The sequence below is a fragment of the Miniopterus schreibersii genome, assembly GCF_964146895.1.
Source record: "Miniopterus schreibersii genome assembly, chromosome: 20".
NCBI lineage: Eukaryota > Metazoa > Chordata > Mammalia > Chiroptera > Miniopteridae > Miniopterus > Miniopterus schreibersii.
In genome coordinates, this window is record NC_138122.1 from 1,667,152 (window position 1) to 1,689,016 (window position 21,865).

The 21,865-nt window shown below is 38.7% G+C and overlaps 1 long non-coding RNA gene across 1 annotated transcript in view; it reads left to right on the forward strand.

Moving 5' to 3' along the window:
- LOC308549847 overlaps window positions 1-10,782 on the forward strand; it is a 62,772-nt gene extending 51,990 nt beyond the window's left edge. The window contains exon 3 of the long non-coding RNA XR_013997802.1: window positions 9,837-10,782. This is a non-coding gene — a long non-coding RNA (uncharacterized lncRNA). The remainder of the gene's footprint in view (window positions 1-9,836) is intronic.
- Window positions 10,783-21,865: the final 11,083 nt, after the last annotated feature.

Genomic DNA, 21,865 nt, shown 5'->3' on the forward strand with positions numbered 1-21,865 from the left:
GCTTTTAATATGCATTTCTTGATGATTAGTGATGTTGAGCATCTTTTTATATGTCTGTTGGCCATCTGTATGTCCTTTTTGGAGAAGTGTTTATTCAGGTCTTTTGCCCATTTTTTAATTGGATTGTTTGGGGCTTTTATTGTCGAGTTTTTTAAGTTCTTTATAAATTTTGGATACTAACCCCTTATCAGATGTATCATTGGTGAATATGTTCTCCCATTCAGTGGGTTGTCTTTTCACTTTGTTGATGATTTCCCTTGCTGTGAAAAAACTCTTTAGTTTGATGTAGTCCCATTTGTTTATTTTTTCTTCAGTTTTCCCTGCCCAAGGAGAAATATCAGAAAAAATATTGCTATGAGAAATGTCCAAAATTTTACTGCCTGTGATTTCTTCTAGGAGTTTTATGGATTTGAGTCTAATGTTTAAATCTTTAATTCATTTTTAGTTTATTATTGTATATAGTGTAAGATGGTTTAGTTTCATTTTTTTACATGTATCTTTCCAATTTCCCCAGCACCATTTATTGAATAAACTACCTTTAGTCCATCATATGTTTTTGTCTCCTTGGTCAAACATTAATAAACTATAAGGGTATGGATGTATTCAGGGCTCTGTATTCTGGTCCATTGATCTTTATTTCTGTTTTTATGCCAGTACCATGCTGTTTTGATTACTATGGCCTAGTAGTGTAGTTTGATATCAGATAGTGCGATTCCTCCAACTTTGCTCTGCTCTCTTAAGATTGCTGTTGCTAGTCAAGGTCTTTTGTGGTTCCATACAAATTTTTGAAACATTTGTTCTAGTTCTTTGAAATATGCCATTGGTATTTTGAGAGGAGTTGCATTGATTCTATAGATAGTTTTGTGTAGTCTGGACATTTTAATAATGATAATTCTTTTTATCTATGAACACAGTACATGCTTCCACTTATTTGTATCTTCCTCAATTTCTTTCTTCAGTGTCTTATAATTTTCCTAGTCTTTTACATAATTGGTTAAATTTATTCCTAGGTATTTTATTCTTTTTGAAACAATTGTGAATGGGATTGCTTTTTAGTTTCCCTCTCTGATAGTTCATTATTGGTGTATAAAAATGCAACCAATTTCTGGATATTTATTTTGTATCTTGTTACTTTATTGAATTCATTTACCAGTTCTAGTAGGTTTTTGGTGGGATCTTTAGGATTATCTATATACAATACCATGTCATCTGCAAATAATAACAGCTTTACTTCTCTTCCCCCAATTTGGATGCATTTTATTTCTTCTTGTTGTCTGATGGCTATAGCTAGGACTTCCGGTATGATCATTTTAAAAATATATCTTTATTGACTTCAGAGAGAGGAAAGGAGAGAGAGAGAGAGATAGAAACATCAATGATGAGAGAGTGACCATTGATCAGCTGCCTCCTACATGCCCCTGACTGGGGATTGAGCCCACAACCCAGGCATGTGCCCTGACTGGGAATTGAACCGCATATCCTGGATCCTAGGTTGATGCTCAACTGCTGAGCCATGCCCAGCTGTGTTTTTTATCCTTCAATTTATTTATATGCTATATCATGTTTATTGTTTTGCAGACATTGTATCAACCTTGGGTCCCTGGAACAAATCCCACTTAATCATGGTGCTCTATATTTTTAATGTATTGCTGGATTTAGTTTGCTAATATTTTGTTGAGAATTTTAGCATCTATATCATCAGGAATATTAGCATATATTTTTCTTTCTTTGTCATGTCTTTATGTGGTTTTGGAATTAGGATAATGCTGGCCTCATAAAATTAGGTTGGGAGTCTTCCCTCCTCTTGAATTTTGGAATAGTTTGAGAAAAATAGGTGTTTGTTCTTTCAAGTTTTGGTAAAATTCACCTGCAAAGCCATATAGTCCAGGGCTTTTGTTTGTTGGGAGACTTTTTATTACCTCTTCAGTTTTACTAGTTGTAATCTGTCTATTGAGATTCTCTGATTCTTTCTGATTTAGTTTTGGAAGGTTGTATGTTTCTAGGAATTTATCCATTTTTTCCATATTGTCCAGTTTGTTGGCATATCGTTATTTATAATATTTCCTTACAATCCTTTAAATTTCTTTGGTGTCAGGTGTTACTTCTCCTCTTTTATTTCTGACTTTATTTTGGTCCTCTCTCTTTTTTATTGATGAATATGGTTAAAGTTTTGTCAATCTTGCTTATCTTTTCAAAGAACCAGCTCTTGTTTTCATTAATCTTTTGAATTATTTTTTTAGACTCTATTTTATTTATTTCTTCTCTGATCTTTTTATATTTTTATACTTTTTATTGATTCCAGAGAGAGGAAAGGAGATGTAGAAAGAGATAGAAATAGCAAGGACAAGAGAGAATCACTGATAGGGTGCCTCCTGCACACACCCTAATTTGGACCGAGCCCAGGCATGTGCCCTGACTGGAATCAAACCTTGACCTCCTGGTTCATAGGTTGATGCCCAACAACTGAGCCAAGGCAGCCAGACTGCTCTGATATTTATTTCTTTTCTTCTTCTCACTCTGGGCTTTGCTTGTTCTTTTTCAAGTTCCTTTAAGTGTAAAGGTAGGTTGTTTATTTGAGCTTTTCCTTGTTTCTTGATATAGGCCTGTAATGCCATAAATTTCCCTCTTTGGACTGCTTTTCCTTTGTCCCACAGATTTTTGGGTTGTCGTGGTTTTTTGTTTTGTTTGCTTTTTATATATATTTATTTTTATTGTTGAATGTATTACAGGTGTCCCATTTATTTCCCCTATTGACCCCCTCAACCTCGCTCCCACCCCCTCCCCAGGCCTTCACCACATTATTGTCTATGTCCATGGGTTATGCATATATGCATATAACTTCTTTGGTTAATCTCTCCCCACCCTCCACCCCCCTTCCCTCTTCCCTCTGAGATATGACCATCTGTTACATGCTTCAAAGTATCTGGGTCTATTTTGTTTGTCAGATTCTTTTGTTCATTAGCTTCTCCTTAAAGAAGACCCTTCAACATTTCATGTAATACAGCTTTGGTGGTGATGAAATCCTTTAGCTTTTCCTTATCTGTGAAGCTCTTTATCTGACCTTCAGTTCTAAATGATAGCTTTGCTGGGTAGAGTCATCTTGGTTGTAGGTTCTTGCTTTTCATCACTTTTAATATTTCTTGACACTCCCTTCTGACCTGACAAGTTTCTGTTGAGAAATCACCTGACAGTTGTAAGTGTGCTCCCTTGCAGGTAACTAAATGCTTTTAAGATTCTCTCATCTTTAACCTTTGGCATTTTAATTATGCTGTGTCTTGCTGTGGGCCTCTTTGGGTTCCTCTTGTTTGGGACCCTCTGTGCTTCCTGGACTTGTAAGTCTTTCTTTCACCAGGTTAAGGAAGCTTTCTGTTGTTATTTTTTCAAATAGGTTTTCAATTTCTTTCTCTCTTTCTTCTCCTTCTGGCATCCCCATAATGTGAATGTTGGGCCACTTGAAGTTGTCCCAGAGACTCCTTACACTCTCTTCATATTTCTGGATTCTTTTTTCTTTTTGCTCTTCCGGCTGGGTGTTTTTTTGCTTCCTCATATTCCAAATTGCTGATTTGATTCTTAGCACCCTCCACTCTACTGTTGATTCCCTGTAAATTATTCTTCATTTCAGTCCATGTAGCCTTCATTTCTTATTGGTACTTTATTATGTCATTGATGATCTCACTAGTCTCCTTAACAGTCTTACTAAGATCCTTGAGCATCCTTTTAACCATTATTTTGAACTCTGTATCTAGTAGCTTGCTTGACTCCATTTCATTTAGTTCCTTTTCTGGAGATTTCTTCTGTTCTTTCCTTTGTGACATGTTTCTTTGTCTCCACATTTTGGCTGCTTCCTGGTGTTTGTTTCTGTGTATTAAGAAGAGCTTCTATGTCTCCTGGAATTGATAGGGTGGCTTTGTATAGTAGGTGTCGTGTAGGGTCCAGTGGCTCAGCCTCCCCAGTCACCTAAGCTCGGCCTTCTAGGTGCTCCCCTGTGTGTGCTGTGTGCATTGTCCTATTGTAGTTGAGCTTGGTTGCTATATTGATGTCACTGGGAGGAATTGACCCCCAGGCTAATTGGTTGTGAGGATCAGCTGCAGCTATAGCCACAGAGCTGCTGTGCTGGAGACACCCCTAAAGGAGCAGGATTTTCTTCAGTGGAACTTTGGTGTTCACTGAGTGTCTCCCTTCAGTGTGTCACTCATGGATGTGGTAGTGTTGTAATCCCGTGTGGTCAAAGCTGACCACCGGGTGCACTGTCTTTGGGGATCTCCTGTAAAGTGCAATGTCATCTTCTGCCTGTTCTTTATGCAGGGGCACCCAGCATGAGTTACACAGCAGACTGTAGATGGCTGCTACTTGTGCTGGGCTTGGAGGTGTCCAAGAGAGGCCATGCTATGAACCAATGCAGGCTGCCACTAGTGCCAGGACTGGGGCCATGTATAGAGATATGGAGCATGCTGAGGCCAGCTGCTGCTTGTTTGAGAGACTTTAGGAAAGTCCTAAGCCTGAGGCTAGAGAGGCCACTTGCACAGAAAAGCTACTGAAAATGGCTTGGATGAGCTCGCAAGTAGGGAGGGGTGAGGTCTCTGGGAATTTCCAGGGCAAGGTGAAAGATGTGAGTCAGGTTGCTGGAGATTCAGATATGGCACCTCTCTCAGGGCTTTGTCGGGGAGGGCTCCTGAAAGGAGTAATGGCCTCTGCCAGCTCTTCTGTCTGGGAGAAAGCTGCCCCTCCAGCTCTCCCTGGTTCCAGGCAAATTAGTTCCTCCTTGAATGTCCCAGATTCCTTTCAAGCTGCTGCCCAGCACTGGAGCTCAGAGGGAGCATGTCTGAGTAAGTCCGTTTGCTGGCCCTTTAAAAGGAGCTGCCTGGGACTCTAGCAGCCTCCACATCACTCAGCCACACTCCCCACTGGTTTTCACAGACTGAAGTTGTGGGAACTTCTTTTCCCTGCACAGGAGCCCTGGGCTGGGGAGCCCAATGTGTGGCTGGGACCTCTCACTTCTCCAGGAAACCTCCACCCCTGAGATATCCCTCCCAGGTTTAAACTTTGGCACCTGGGTTTGGGACCGCTCCCATGTTTCCACCATTCAGCTCAGATTCTGCTCTGTGTCTCTGCCCCTCCTACTGGTCTCGATGCTTCTTCAGTTCCCTTGTTGTAGGACTTCTGTTCAGCTAGATTTCAGGAGGTTCTGAATGATGGCTGTTCTGTATTTTAGTTGTAATTTTGATGTGGTTGCAGGTGACGGTGGGTACCGCAGTTACCTACGCTACCATCTTGTTGTCTCCCTGGGTTGTTGTGTTCTTATTTTTATTTGTTTCAAGGTGTCTTTTGATTTATTCCTTGATATCATTGTTAACCCACTCATGGTTTAGTCACATGTTATTTAGCCTCCAAGTTTTTGTGTGTTTTCCAGGTTTCTTTTTGTGATTGATTTCATGTTTCATAACATTATGGTCAGAGAAGATACTTGATATGATTTCAGTCTTCTTTAACTTATTGAGACTTGTTTTGTGTCCTAACATATGGTCTATCCTTCAAAACATTCCATGTGCACTTGAAAAAAATGTATATTCTGCTACTTTGGGGTGAAATGCTCTGAAGATACCAATTGAATACATCTGATCTATTGTGTCATTTAAGGCCATGGTTTCCTTGTTGATTTTCTGTCTGGAAGATCTATCCATTGATGTCAGTGGGGTGTTAAAATCCCCTACTGTAACTCTATTACTGTCAGTCTCTCCCTTTATGTCCATGAAAATTTGCTTTACATATTTAGGTGCCCCTATGTTAGGTGCATTAATGTTTACAAGGGCTATATTCTCTTGTTGTACTGATCCTTTATCATTGTGTAGTATCCTTCTTTGTTTCTTACTATAGCCTTGGTTTTAAAGTCTATTTTGTCAATTATAAGTATTGCTACCTCAGCTTTTTTTCTTTTCCTTTTGCATAAATTTTTTCCCCCATCCCTTTACTTTTAGTCTGTTTGTATCTTTCATTTTGAGGTGGGTCTCTTGATGACAGTATACACGTGGGTCTTTTTTTTCTTATCCATTCAGCTATCTGATGTCTTTTGATTACAGCACTTAAACCATTAACATTTAAAGTGATTATTGATAGGTACATATTTATTGCCATTTTATTTATTTTAACTATGTTCCTGGTTTTTTTTTTTTTGGTTTTGTTTGTTTGTTTGTTTTCTTTTCTGATTCTTCTTCTTCCTTTTCTACAAGCAGGCCCTTTAACATTTCTTTTAATACTGGTTTGGTGGTAACAAACTCCTTTAGCTTTTTCTCATCTTGGAAGCGCTTTATTTCTTCTTCAATTTTAAATGATACCCTTGCCAGGTAAAGGAGCCTTGGTTGTAGGTCTTTGTTTTTCATCACTTTGACTATTTCATGGCAATCCACTCTGGCCTGAAATATTTCTGTTGAGAGATCAGATGATAATCTTATGAGAGTGCCCTTGTAGGTAACTGACTGCCTTTTTCTTGCAGTTTTAAAAATTTTTTATTTGTCTTCAACTTTTGGCATTTTAATTATGATGTGTCTTGATGTGGGCCTCTTTGGGTCCCTCTTCTTTGTGAGTCTCTGGGTTTCCTGGTCTTGTATGTCTTTTTCCTTTACCAGGTTAGGAAAGTTTTCAGACATTGTTTCATCAAATAGGTTCTCAATCCCTTGCTCTCTATTTTCTCCTTTTGGTACCCCTATGTCATGGATGTTGTTACACTTCATGTTGTTCCAAAATTCCTTTAAATAATTTACATTTTTTGAAGACTTTTTTATTTTTGCTGGTTTGATTGGGTGTTTTAATCTTTGTCTTCTAAATCACTGACTTGATCATCTGCTTCACTGAGCCTACTGTTCATTCCTTCCAGTGTATTCTTTATTTCAGATATGGTATTCTTCATTTCTGACTGGTCCTTTTTTATGGTTTCTGTATCTTTTCTCATGCTGTTGAGCATCTTTATAATCAGTACTCTGAACTCAATATCTGATAAATTGCTTATCTCCATATCATGTAGCTCTTCTGGAGAATTCTCTTCTTCCTTCATTTGGGGTCTGTTTCTTTGCCTCCCTATTTTGGTTGCATGTTTGTGGTTCTTTGTATGTATTAGGTAGATCTGCTATGATCCCCAGTCTTGGTAGGGTGGCCTTATGTAGTAGATGACCTGTGGGACCCAGTGGAACAGTCTTCCTGGTCACTAGAACTGGAAGCTCTAATAATGTCATCTGTGCATTTTGTGTGGCTCTCCAGTAGTAATTGAGTCTTAATTGTTATTGGCCCATTCGTGTGTGGGCTCAACCCTCAGGCTGGCTGACAGTGAGTCTCAACCCTCAACACAGCATGCAGGCTCTTGTACAGGTCCTGATCACCCAAACTGGAATTCATCTCAGCAAGTTTTGGTGCCTGCCAGCATCTCCTTGTGGATATACTGCTTGTTAAGCTTATTGGCTCCTACTCAATAATTGTCTAAAACTGGCTTCCCAGAGCCACCAACCACAGACTCTCTTCAAGTAGCTCTAGTCCACTCTCTGCTCCCTCTTCTGGAGCCCAAAGTGAGTGGCTGCAAACAAAATTTTGTGTGTTGGCCCTTTAACAGGGTGCCTGAGTTTCTTGCCAACTCCCCTTTCCCCCAACAAACAGAATCTCTTCTGCTTTTCACAGGCAGATGTTATGTGGGCAACTTTCCTGGTTCTGGTGCTATGGGCTAGAGATACTGGCTTAGGGTTTAGACCCAAGACTTCTCAGAGAGAACCCCCTACAGCCAGGATATTCCTTTGGAAATTTAGCTGCTGCCTGTGGGAGACGAACCGGTTCTCTTGTGCCTCCACACTTCCTACAAGTCTCATTGTGGCCTCCTCTTTAAGTCCTTCATTATGAGGTTTCTCTCCAGCTAGTCTTCAGTGGGTTATTCAGGATGAATTTTCTGTGTTTTAGTTGTAATTCCAGCTTGGTTTTGGGAGAAGCTCAGTATAGCTTCCACCTAATCTGCCACTGTCTTGGAATTGGACAGTTTCTTGAAAGTGATTTGACAATAGTTACCAAGAACTATAGATAAGTTTCTGCCTTTGGTCCTGGTAAAAATATATCCTCTGAAAATTATGAAAAAATGCCTGAAAAGATTATGTGTAAGACTATTCATTATCATTTTATATATAATATATATAATGTATAATATTATAAGCAATCTAAATGTCCATAATAAGGAGGAGTCAGGAATAATTATAGTATGTATATATGAGGTTACATCAAAATACCATTACAAGTTATGTTTGCATGAGAGGATGCTCATGATATAATCCCTTTGTGTCTCTTCTCCTTCTTTCTGTGTCCCTCTCTCTCTCAAATAATAAAATAAAAATTTCCAAATTTCACAATTCTAATTAATTCTCAGTATGTAATGTAATTTACATTAAATGTTTAAAACATTTTGTACCCATGTTAATCTGCTAATCCTTTCTCTAATCAAGAAGAGTCTTCTAAAAATCATCTGCCATTTATCAACCCAATACAGCTCAGATCCAAAATTCAACAATACATTGTTTTTATGAGTGGCTTCCCTGATTGGTATGACATCATGAAGCACTGAATTAAAAACAGTAATTCCATGAAATTTTTGTTCAGATTTCAGAGAATGATTTTAGTGACTCACACTTCTTCAGAGTTATAGCAATATTATCTGAAGTATTTCATAGAATAATATTTTTTTTCTCATAAGAAAAGGAAAATTTAAAGTAGTTTTGTGGATTTACCCTTCAAAGTTTCACAGCTAAAATTTAGTTATAATCTAAAATATTAAAAACATTTTTTAAAAAAACTAAGTAAACCAAATGAAAAACTGATCTGCCTATATCTGGCTCCATACTTATAAGAGTATCAGGGAATAAGAAAGGCCTTCTTATTTAGTTCATTAAACATTGCGCATGTTCAAGATTCCAAGCGCAGATCTAGGCATAGAAAGTGGAGAAGGGAGATTCAGTAGGATTTGTCCATGTTTTCTCTCTCAATTGTTACTAGTTTTTAACCCAGCACTGATATATGGATGAAAAAGTCTGCAGCTTCCAGGAGCTTTGAGCTTGACCAGTCACTGGCCCTTGAACACTCTCTATTGGGCTGTTTAATCAGACACATAAGAACAAGTTCAACGTTGAGGAGAAGGCTCTAAGGCCAGATTCTAGACATGGTTGGGACTCAGACCAAAGCAGATTACATACAATTCACATTTCTTCCCATTTGTCTATTTGTTTAGTCCTTTGTTTCAATCCACAGAGTATTAAAACAGATCTTGGTTTGGGCAAGGGAAGAAACTATGTATTCAAAATTTTAAAGTAAGAATTTAAAATCAGAGTGAACGAAAAAGGCAATACAAATTTGCTAGCCATATCATAGTTGCTATAACAAAGATGCATATTTTTTTCCTGAAAACAGGAATATTGCGTTCTTTATTCATGCTTTTTGTCCTACTGAGGTTCTTGAAATTTTAGAAAATAAAGAAAAATGTAAAAATAATTTTTAAATAATTTATGATTTCATCACAAAGAAATTTGTAACTCAGTATTTTAGTGTGTTTTTTCCCAGTCTCTCTCTCTCTCTCTCTTTCTCTATATCTCTGACAAAGAACTTGAATCTCAAAGCAAATGGAGTTGCTATCCTCTTGTTTTGACACCATTTTCGGAGAAGCACATCTTTAAGCTGTTAGGAATCTTGAAATATCATCTTTCATTCCCTTTATGTTCAGTAGAACATATTGTATTATTGTTGGTAACTCCTGCTGTTGTAACAGACCAACCAAAAATTATGTACAGGTCAAACATTGAAGAAGTTTACTTTTCTTTCAGATAAAGCTGGTTGACGCACAGCTGTCTTCCAAATGGTGATTCAAGGATCCAGATCTCTCCTACCTACTACTCCGTCATGAACACTTGGCTTCCAAAACTGTCATCATCAATCTGTGTCAAGCTAGTAGCAGAAGAAAGAACATAAAAAATGGTGCATGGAATATATTTTTAAAGGGTCAGGCCTTGAAGTGAAGCCCATCACTTATGTTCAAATTCCACTGGCTAGACTTCAGTGACATGGCCATGCCCAAGAGAAAAAGAAAGTGGGGAGTACAATCTAGCTATGTGACAATGAAAAAGATTCCAGGCTTAGTGAACAGTTGGCCATTCCATGTTTTCTCAACTGAAAATTTCTACTTGCTTAGAGCACTGTAAATGACGTTCTGCTTTATGAGAAAATGCTCTGGAGCATCTAGAGAGAGAAGACTCAGCTACTTACAAAAATGTGAATTAGAGCACAGCCTCTGTACAAGGAAATAGTGTCTCAATAACAAAAATCTTTCTTTGAATTCATTTCAAAGAAAATAAATCAAGGGTAAGTTCTAACGATTAATTAATGAGCATCTGGAGATGCATGTTTGAGGACCAAGACTACCCAGCCAAAGAGAAGAGGAGAGTGTAATGACTAGGCAGATGAAAATCATTCTGGTCAGAAGTTCACAACCTGCAGGAAAAACTAGACGGCTGGAGTTTTGTTTTAACCACTGTGCTAGCTCATGTCTAGGCGTGTTGACACCATTATGATCATAGTAGAGTAATGTCAGCATATCAGGGTTAAAAATGGAAAGCCTGAGTAAAGTTGTGTTTATCTGTTCCAGAACCTATACTATTTCCTTCTATAATTTTTTCCAGTTGGGCAAATGGATTTATAAATTATAGTCTCTAAGCCTTAATTAATTTCATTTAGGGCATTTTCACACTTGTACAATAAATGTTTGAATTAAGACATTTTTTTTTCTTTTGAAATTGAATTTCATGTTAACTGGTTATTGGCTGTTGGTGGTGGTCCATACAATTACAGATAAGAGTATTGATCTAGCAAGAATACAAATTGGCTCTTAAAAGAGGGTAGTTTGAATTGACAGGTGGTGATGATTAGGTGCATCTCTAATGAATACTGTGTATAACCATCAGAGGTCTGAAAGAGCTGAAAACTCCTCAGCTCCTCACTTCTACCAAGATGGGCTTTTTAAATCTGCTTTCCCTCTTTAGTGCACAATAACTGAATCCTCTGATAGGAAATAATGCCCCAAATTATATGGATGGTTGGTGGGCTACTGATACCAAATCATGCTTTGTGGTAGGCAGAAGTTACTAGGAGAAACCTTCTTGATTCAGTCAAGTAGTATTAGAAGTGAGGTTGGTTTCAACTACAAATGCCTGTCAGGCAACAGGCATAAACAACCTCAGCCAAGCATGACAAACTAGTTCCCCCTTGATGCTAGACCATCAAGGGCATTACCCAGATTTCACTACTCCATTGAAAAGAACCCAGATTCCAGCCATTCTGGCTAGATGACATCTAATCCAATGAATGGTTAGTTCATTTGCTTAGAAATTAGTTTTCTGGCTTTTAGGGACTTGATCTGAATTCAAACATTTGGGGGGATAATGACTCACTTCCGGTTTTATTCAGTGACCCCAATGTTGTGTTAGAACTCCCTGTCCTTGTCCTGAACATCAGCAGCTTGACCTATGTAATCCTCTACCCTATTCAAGGCAGGAGGCCTTCAGTGAATGCTCAGTACTGCCAATCAGATGTCTTAACTGCCCCTAATAATAACCATATTGGGGTAAGTTTCTTTGATTTTTAAGAGTCATCTATACAACTCCAGTATCAGGTCGTCTCATTATAAAAACCTCTGTTTCCAAGGGCGTGATTAGCAACATATTCTTTAAGAGATTCAGATCAAAGTCCAGATTCCAGCTTAATTTTAGCTCTGCGTATATCAGAAGGAGGCTATTAGGTTCCAGTGGTCAAGCTTCATATCTTACCCCATTGAGAAGATAAAAAAATCACTTGTAGTTGGAACTTATTCATCATTTATATAATCACTGAAATTACAGATGAAATAGCTCATTATGCCATCAAAGTTCTCATGCTAGCCAGTGTATGTGTATTTTGTCCTTTGTAGCATTCCATAAAAGCATCCTACACAGGGTGAGATTATAATAATTTCTTGGCCATTTGTGGAAGTGCAAACCATTCCAAATGAACTGAATTTTTGCCTGATTCTCATCTGGAAAACTCTTGAAGTGGCTCAGTCTAAAAGATAATGTCTTTTCCTTCATCCCCCACATTTCTGTGATGCAAGCACAGCTAGTTCTACCTGGAAGTGGTATAGGGCCATATCATCATGGACTCTGACAGAAAAACTAGGTGGTCCCCTGGTTGTATTTGTCAAGCAGTAACATGGATTCTTGGTTGGAGGTGGAGGCATATCTTAAAAAGTCAAAATTCTTTATGAGAAGTTTTCAATGTTGTATTTTCATTTTGGTGATTTATTGGTACAACAACAGACATATAGATCAATGGAACAGAACAGAGTCCTCAGAAATAGACCCACACCATTATGGTCAGTTCATATTTGACAAAGGAGGCAAGAGCATCCAATAGAGTAAAGACAGTCTCTTCAATAAGTGGTGCTGGGAAAATTGGACAGTTACATGCAAAAAAAAAAAAGAAAAGAAAAAGAAACTAGACCGCCAACTTTTACCATACATAAAAATAAACTCAAAATGGAAGAAAATATAGGCAGTAAAGTCACAGACATCCTAAGTAGTGAAATTTTCACTGATACATCTCCTAGGGCAAGAGAAAGAAAAGAAAAACATAAACATATGGGGCTACATTAAACTAAAAAGCTTCTGCACAGCAAAAGAAAATAGCTTCAAAATACAAAGGAACCCCACGGTCTGGGATAACATATTTGCTAAGGATGTATCTGATAAGGGGCTAATTTCCAAAGTATACAAAGAACTCATACTACTCAGCAAGAGGAAGACAAACAACCCAATTAAAAAATGGGCAAAGGATGTGAATAGACACTTCTCCAAAGAGGACCTACTGATGGCCAAGAGACACATGAGAAAATGCTCAACGTCGCTAATCATCAAAGAGATGCAAATTAAAACCAAAATGAGGTATCACTTCACACCTGTCAGAATGGCTCCATCAACAAATCAACAAACGACTCCTGCTGGCCAGCGTGTGGAGAAAGGGGAACCTAGTACACTGCTGGTGGGAATGCAGACTGGTGCAGCCACTATGGAAAACAGTGTGGAGATTACTTAGAAAATTAAAAATGGACTTGCCTTTTGACCCAGTGATCTCACTTCTAGGAATATATCATAAGACTCCTGAAACATTAATCAGAAAGAATATCTGTACCACTATGTTCAAAGCAGCACAGTTTGCAATAGCTAAGCTGTAGAAACAGTCCAAGTGTCCATCAGTAGATGAGTGGATAAAAAAAGCTGTGGGACATTTACACCATGGAATACTACGCAGCTCTAAAGAAGAAGAGTCTAGTACCCTTTGGGACAGTATGGATAGATCTGGAGAATATTATGCTAAGTGAAATAAGCCAGGCAGAGAAAGACAAACATCACATGATCTCACTTATATGTGGAATTTAAAGAACTTAATAAACTAATGAACAGAATAAATTCAGTGACATGGAAGCATGGATCAGACTGACGAATCTCAGAGGGATGAAGGAGAGTGGGTGGGAGGAGGGGGAGAGATTAATCAAAGAATTTATACGCATATATGTACAACCCAAGGACATGGACAATGGTGTGGAGAGAGACTGGGAAGGAGGGTGGGATGGGGTTCAATGGGTCATCAGGGAGAATAAGGGACATCTGTAACATTTGAAACAAACAAAAAATATTTAACATTTAAAAAATAATAATAAATTAAAACATACATGAGAATACTCTGGAGCATCTGTAAGACATTCTCATAACTGAATACTGCCATGTGATTCCAGTGCTCCAACTGCATTTGCTTTAGGGAGAGTTGTGCCACTTTAATTGTTTTGCTCATGAGAAAAAGACTCAGGTACAATTTACTTGCACTGGAGTAAAAGTGAAAGAAGAGCAAAGGACATCAAAATGTGCTGTGGAAATGGTGGTTTCACAGAATTTTCACAAAGAGAAGTGGAGGGGATGGAGTCGCACAGCACAAGGCAGCAGAGACAGACCAAGACCAGAGCCTGGGCACCACAGCACTGGGGATGGTGCTCATGTTACACGTGAGCAGCAGTTGCCTTTTATCACACAGTCACATGTCCTACTAAGTGGTGATCATTCCAAGGTTATCTTAGGTATAGCTTCCCTTAATTTGTAATTAATTTTGACTGTATTGTATAAGGCTATATTTGTAAGGGGTTTATGCTTAGTTTTATGATTACACAAATTTTAGAAAAAATAAAATAAAAGGAATTAAAATCAACATAAAAGTTGGTTTTCTCTAAAAAGACATGCATACATTATTCAATTTGAAGAAATACTGATTTATAAGATTACCTTGTGTCTTTCGTGGAGGTTTAAACTCAATCTGTTTACATCTCCAAAGGATTTCCACTGAAAGTACATTTCCTAATTTTAGTGACTTGTGAGGCCAAAGGATTGGACTATACTGGACCATATTTAAAGAGAAGAAAACTTAATTTTATTTTGTTTGCTCTTTTCCTGGGAGATGTTCTGGCCACATTGTGAAAACAACACCTCTTATGGACCTCTCTGTGCATTTGTTCATAAATATTGTGGACTAACAAAAATAGAACAGTAGCACTTACTCTTCCTAGATACTTTCTGCTGTTCTCTGATGAGAGGAAGGTGCACTGCAGCTGCTGCAGAACTTTTTTAAAAAAATTACCTTTATTGTTGAAAGCATTACAGATGTCCCCTTTTTTCCTGCTGCAGAACTTTTGATAATGACCTGTCTCATAGAAAGTGTTCCAAAAAGCTGAATAAAAGAATGAACTCGGGTCAATGACAAGAAGCCATTAAACATGAAGTAGATACTAGCAGTTGGTTAGTTGATCAAAGAATAATCCAGTAGGATGGAAGGCATCCCCTAGAGCAGTCTTTGGAGAGTTCCCTGATACACAGTCTATTGAGTGAGTTTCTAGGGGCCTGATGAACATTTTTTTAAATTTATCTTTGTTGTTGAAAGTATTACAGATCCTCCCCGCCCCAAGCTTGGTGAATACTAAGTTTCTTCCTTCATGTTATGAAAGCAGGAGAAGTCCAGTCTTCTAGTACTCTAGACAAATGCTTGATTACTCTCTGATAGTGATCCTCTGACATATCAGAGTAGTTAGGTTTGGAGGGAGTAAACCATCTGGAGATTTATCTGGGCACACAGAATAAAGTAATGAGAAGAAACGTTCTTGGGGAGCTGTTGGGAAAGAATTATGGCTACAACACAGAGAGTGGAGAGGGAGGAGGAAGACAGGTAGTAAAAAAGCTGTTAAAGGTTGTAATAACTCACCCTTATTGTATGCTCTCTTCCTTGGGTCTCAGTGATTATATAAAAAATTAATTGAGACTGGGATGTTCATCCTGGCTTCTCCTAGCTCTCAAAGTTGCATGATGTAAAGTATGACTTCTTTTGAAAAAATTTCTTCTCTACAACTGAGCACTCAGCTCTGGGTGGGACAGGACGTCCACCCAGTGAGTGGGCGTTTGTGAGCCCTGAATGATGAGACTGCACTGGAGTTGCATTTTTAATCTGACAAGGAACAGATGGAGTTTTATCTCCAGCTTGGAAAATACCTTTGGACAATTCACTTTTCCTTTTTATAAATCAATTTTCTCACCTTTAAAATAAAGGCTCCTTACTTTGGAACTATTATTGGGATATGTCTGTTCCTAAATTGCTTTCAGCTTTATGGAAGAAGGAGCGTACGCAGGTCTTCCCTATTCAGTTTATGGTCTATGTCTTTCTGCATTCTTTGGCTATCCCCCATCTCATCATCTACCCCTGGAAATATTACTAACTGGGGGTTTTCCCTTTGATATATCTCTTATACTCATAAATTTTTTCACTTCACAAAAAAAATGGACTTGATGTTTGAAGAAGTGTGGAGTTAACTTCTCTTTTCTTCCATGTACCATGGGACTTCAGATGCACGACTTAGTCTCACTGAGCTTCTATTTTCCCATCTGTAAAATGGGACAATTTAAAGAACCTTACAGGGTTGTTGAGAGTAATAGGTGGGGATGCAGTGTGTGAACTATAAAGGGCCACTCCAATGCCAGGCATCAAGAACTGACAGTTAATGTAGCAAAAGTACTATTCGGAGCCATTGAATTATGAAGTCTTTGTTTTATAAGGGGCTTTGTGACATTGTCTATTCTGGCCCCTTGGTGCTGTGCTCTCTGGCCTTCCTTTGGCTCAGACACAGAGTTTTACAGGTGGGAAGCTTGAGTGCATTAGAGATGCCCAATAATGCCAGTCTCTCACCCTTTTCCATGGAGTCTTTATCATTTAAATAGAGTCAACTTCCTTGTACATTTAGTGCTAAGGCTTAAACTGGAAGCAAAGATGAGATTCTATGGGCATAGTTAACAATTTTTCTCCTCTGCACCAGTAACGTCTTAAACTTGCTTTAATTATAACATTTATGACCCTGACTCATAATTATTTACCTGTCTGGTTCTTCTATTGAACCACAAAGTCTTCTAAGAGAATATAGATTATTCATTTGTAATACCCTGAATTTTGCATAGCTTCTGGTACAGAATATATGTCCAGTGCCAAACGAAGTATTTCTACTAGAATTTTACCTTTTTTCCCCCCTTCTGCTCACCCACAAGCACCCCTCCACACTGGCAATGTGGGCATAGCTTCTCTTCTGACTGAAATGAAACCCCAGCTGCTCCCATAAGTCTGATCATTCTCTAAACCTTAATTATGACTCTACCTGGCACTGCTGAAGACCTCGCAGGGAGACCACACCCTGGATGGTGAGTTTCATCAGCCTGCATGTTCTGCTATTTGGGAATTTTTGAGAAAACTAGTGAACATGTTGCATGTGTGAAAAGAGGAAGAAAAGGAAGAAAGAAAAAAGACTCAGAGGACATGTTTTTACATTTTCTCAACAATAAGAAGGTTAAATAAAATCTATAAAAATAAAAACTTTGTTGGTAGAATTTAGCTCAGCTTATAGGCTAGTGTTTCCCAAAGTAAATTTCACAGAGCTAATTCTATTGATATTAATAGATATAAACTTAAAAAGTGTTTTGTGTTCAAATAAGTTTATGAGATAGTGTGTTATATAAAGTTTAATAGGTTTCTTTACTCTGGAACACCTAATAACCTTTTATATAACCATGTGGTTTAGACATCTTTAAGAAGGAATAATCACATTGCTTTGGGCAATTTTTGATCACCCTTCATTGGAGAATTCCATAGAATTTAGTATTCCTTAGGACACATTTTGGGAAATGTGGCCGTAGAGACATGTATTTGAATTTTATCAAGGCATTTGACAATTGGCTCCATGGTAACATAGAGTAACATGAACCTAACAACCATGCAATTAGGTAGGCTCTTGCCTGATTCAACCACTGTCCTCAAAGGATGAATAGAAGCCTGGCCAGCTGGGCATATTGTTTCTAGTGTTCGGACTTAGGGCTTTTCAATGTCCTATCTTGGTCAAGTCATTCATACATACAAAATTTTATACTTTTCTTTTAAAAAAATGCTAAAAATAGGAAGCTTATATAACAAACAGTAGTTTGTAACTCCCAAGGATTTTAGGTGTCCAAAGTCAATAGTACAAGATTGTTACCAAAACATATACCTAACCCAAAGCCATGCTGATAGTTATTTAGTGTTATCAGATCAAGAAAGATAACAATCCAGTTGCCTTTTGGCCTAGCAGAACTCACATTTTTGTGGGTATGTTAATAAACTAAATGCTTCCATGGACGAGTAATCAAGATGGTGATGCGTCTGGAGGCCACGTAATAGAATAAAAAGTTTTTAAAAATTGAGAATGTTTATCCTCAAAAAGTAAAAGCTTAGTCAGAGGATATAACATATATTTTTAAATATTTGAAGAGTTTCATGAGGAAAAGGGAGTGTTATGGGCTGAATTATATTCTCCCTTCCAAATTTATAAGTTGAAGTCTTAACTCCCAGGACCTCAGAATGTGACAGCATTTGAAGGTAGAGTCTTTAAGAAGATAATTAAGTTAAAATGGGGTCATTATAATGGGCCCTAATTCAAAATGACTGGTGCCCTTGTAAGAAGAGAAGATTAAGACATAAACACACAGAGAAGGAAGAAAGATCATGTGAAAACAGGGAGCGGTGCCATCTGCAAGCCAAGTGGAGTCCCCAGAAGAAACAACTCTACTGACACCTTGATCTGGGACTTCTGGTCTCCAAAATTATGAGAAAATAAATTTCTGTTGTTTAAGTCTCCCAGTCTATGGTGCTTTGTTATGTCAGCCCTGACAACCTAATGCAGGGAGTATACCAAACCCACGAGATGGTAGACTTTTTGAAGAAAAGGTCTGGTCCTACATGTCTCTATATGTAATCTGGTCACATAATATGGAGCTAGGAACATGCTGAATAAAAGAACAGAGTTATTCTCTGGACTAGCAGAAGGAAGAACTAAGATATGTGCAGTGGCTAGTGTGAAAACTGGCTCAACTAGAAAGTGGGTGGTTTGACAGAGTAGTACATTTCCCAGTCACTGGGAATGTTCACACAGAGACTGACAACCTGTTGGGACTATTGCAGGACACATACCTAAACTGGACAGGAGGAATCCTGGAAGGCACTGAAAGACATTTCTATGGATCTCTAGGTCTCTGGAAGTGGAAAGGAGCTAATTAAACACCCAGATGATTAACCAGGTATGGTTCCCTCCCAGTAGCACCCAGAGATGGCTAAAGCCTATGATCCCCGCCTTTCACAGGCTGTGAGATGCCTGGGGCCAGGGGCACTTCTGAACATTGATTCGTCTGCGACATTTGATGCACCCTCGTATGCAGTGTATGAGCAAACATTCTCATCAGGTTCAGTGTTTCAGAACAAAGGCAAAATAAATGAACAGGTAGAAGTGCAGGATGGCATGACCTTGATTTGGTAGCAGTAAAATCTGTGTGAAATAAAATCTTCCAACCTGTGAATCTAGGTGTGGCTTGCTAGATGCTACATTATTTCTCTCAGAAACCATCCAGAAGGCACTGGGATTTCTTGTTTAGCGTTTGTTTTTAGTGGGATACTATGACGCAGGGTAGGATGTCATCCTGAAGGATGTTGAGTGAAGACTGATGCAGTTTGTTCAGTGATACCAGAGGGATGAATGGTGTAGGCATTGCCATCCTAGTGAATTTGAATTTGCAGTCAGTGCAGATGCTGTCTTCTACGTCATTAAGCCAGTTAGAAATTAGACCCTTGGAACTTAGGGATGCAAGGATTCAGGAGCAAGGAAGAGAGCAGGGGAAAAGGAGAGAGAAGGTGGCACCAATTATGGGCAAAAGAATATGACAATCTGTCTAGGCCATGTGGCTGACAACCTGCCTGATGCTTGTTTTGACTTCTCCAACTGCACAAGCAGGGCATACAGATGACTTTACATCTCATAGCAAAATATGCAACAGCAATGTGCTAAGCAAATGCAAATAAAAATATGCTTTTCCCACTCCAAACAAATCTCTCACACGTCATGATGATCCATGGCATGGTGAGGGATAAGAGACAGAGACCACCAGGACCCAGATTTGCTCACTGTTTAAACCACTGTCAGGAATCAATGTATATGTTCTGGTAGATCAACTTCAGCTGCATTGGATTACTTGCTGTTATTTGGACATAGCATGCATTTTGGTTTCACTCATGTACGCCTGCATGAAAGCATTATTCATCCAATTCATTCCACACACTGTGCACGACTGTGGCCCAGGCATAGCCGGAACTGAAGAAGGCACTATGAAAGACGCTGAGGTAGCCATATGAATACCTTGTCTTTGGGAGTTCATACTTTCTCTACTTTTGCTCTTGCATGTCCCTCAGCCCAGAATGGCATTCACTCTCCTTTCTCCCTATGGAATCCTTTTCATTCCTTGAGAGTCAGCTTTAGAACATTTCCTTTCTCTTATTCAGCATTTCTTCCCACAGTGGGAATTAATCATTTTTTCCAGTGCTCCAAGAGCACGGTGCTTCCACTCTGAAGTTTCACAGCAGGTATTCAATAAAAATGCCTGCTGCCACCTTACTTCTCCTGCCTTATTTTCACCACCTCTCCCAAACTTATAGGACCAGATATTCCCTAGTTCTGGGAAAATTATAACAGTAGGAGGAAATATATTAGGGTCTAAACCTCATAAAAGGGAGGCTCATAAATAAGTTTGTAATTTTTGCATTGAAAATATATTTTGGCTCAAATGTAGCTGCAGGGATCCAATGTGCCTTTCCCCAAACTCCTCACTGAACTAGAATAATAAGAAGGAATTATGTTACGTTCTCTGCCAGGGTAGTATAGTGTGGTGGCTAAGAGTGTGGAATATGAAGTCCAAATTTGGCTGGCTTCAAATACTGGCTCTGCCATTTATTAAATGTGTCACTTTGGGGAAGTTATTTAATATATTTTTGTCTAGGTTTTCTTATCTGTAAGTGTGGGTAATAATAGAACATATTTTATAGGGTTGGTGTGAGGATAAAGTGTAATACATGCAATTGCCTGGAACACTGCATGGCACTGAAAACATATTCAAGAGATTCTAGTTATTAGTTATTATTCTCCAAAGGAAATATTTTCTACCTGGGGTTTACTGTGGTGCTGTATTGTACTATTGATGGTTCTTTCTAATCAGATTTATGTTCTAAATGCTTTAAGGATCAATTTTACAAAAAGCTACTGCTGAGATTAGATACTGAAATCCTCTTAGTATTTTAGAAGACTAAATCATTTGGAGTCAGATATTGGCACTTGGGTTTCAATATTTTACCTTTATTGGGTGTCTTACCTGAGAGAAGTTACTCAAGCTCCCCAATCTTCTCTTTCCTTAACTTAAAAAGAAGAGGTAATTATATACCCCTCATAAGGTTGCTGTGATGATTAAATGAATGTTGTGAGATTGAGTCAAGTAAATAACATATAAAAATATCTAGCATCCTGTGTGATGGTCTTAATAAATGTTTGTTTCATTCTTTTGTTTAAACAGAAAAGGCCTTCATGGTCACTGAATCTGATACACCTGGGATGAGCCCTGAACATTTTGATAGTGTTAAAGATAGAAACTTAAATTGTGGCTTTCAATATTCCAGGTGTGATCTCTCTCTCTCTCTGTCTCTCTCTCTGTCTCTCTCTCTGTCTCTCTCTCTCTGTCTGTCTCTCTCTCTCTCACACACACACACACACACACACACACATGGGGGAGGGGGAGAGACCTAAATATCAAATCCTTTATTCTTCACAATAGCCTAATGGGGTAGTACTATTATGATCCCTTTCTAAGATGAGAAAGCAGGTGAAGACTGCTTCTTGGGCTGGGGCTGCTGCTTTAGGGCTGCTCCTCTGTCTTTCCACACACCTATTCTGGTGTCTGTTCTACTTTTTTTGAGGACTGAGTCTTGTCCCCAAAGCCCCTCTGGTGGCACGCCTCTGCTGTTGCCTCATGTAACCATGTCATTCTTTATTTCGGGTAGCCCCTGTGTGTTATGCTTTTCTGTTGAATGGGCTGATCTCATGACCCCATCCTTTGCCCTGTCCTTCCAAATGCCCACTGGGCTGTATCTCTGGGGCTAAGGCTTGATCAACCATGCTCTGTGACCATAATGTCTTGGCCAGTCTGTCTCTACTATCAAATTTGTCCCCTTCCTGTGTTTCCTGCCCTAAAGAACATGCTTTTTTCCAGATTTGGCCCCTTCTAGCCTTTGAGGCTCATATTCCTTGCAGAGTTCACAGCATTTGCAGGCCCTATGGATTGACTGACTAAATGTTGGCATTGTCTCTTCTAGGTGCTTGGGTTCTATTTCATGCATCAGTGAACCA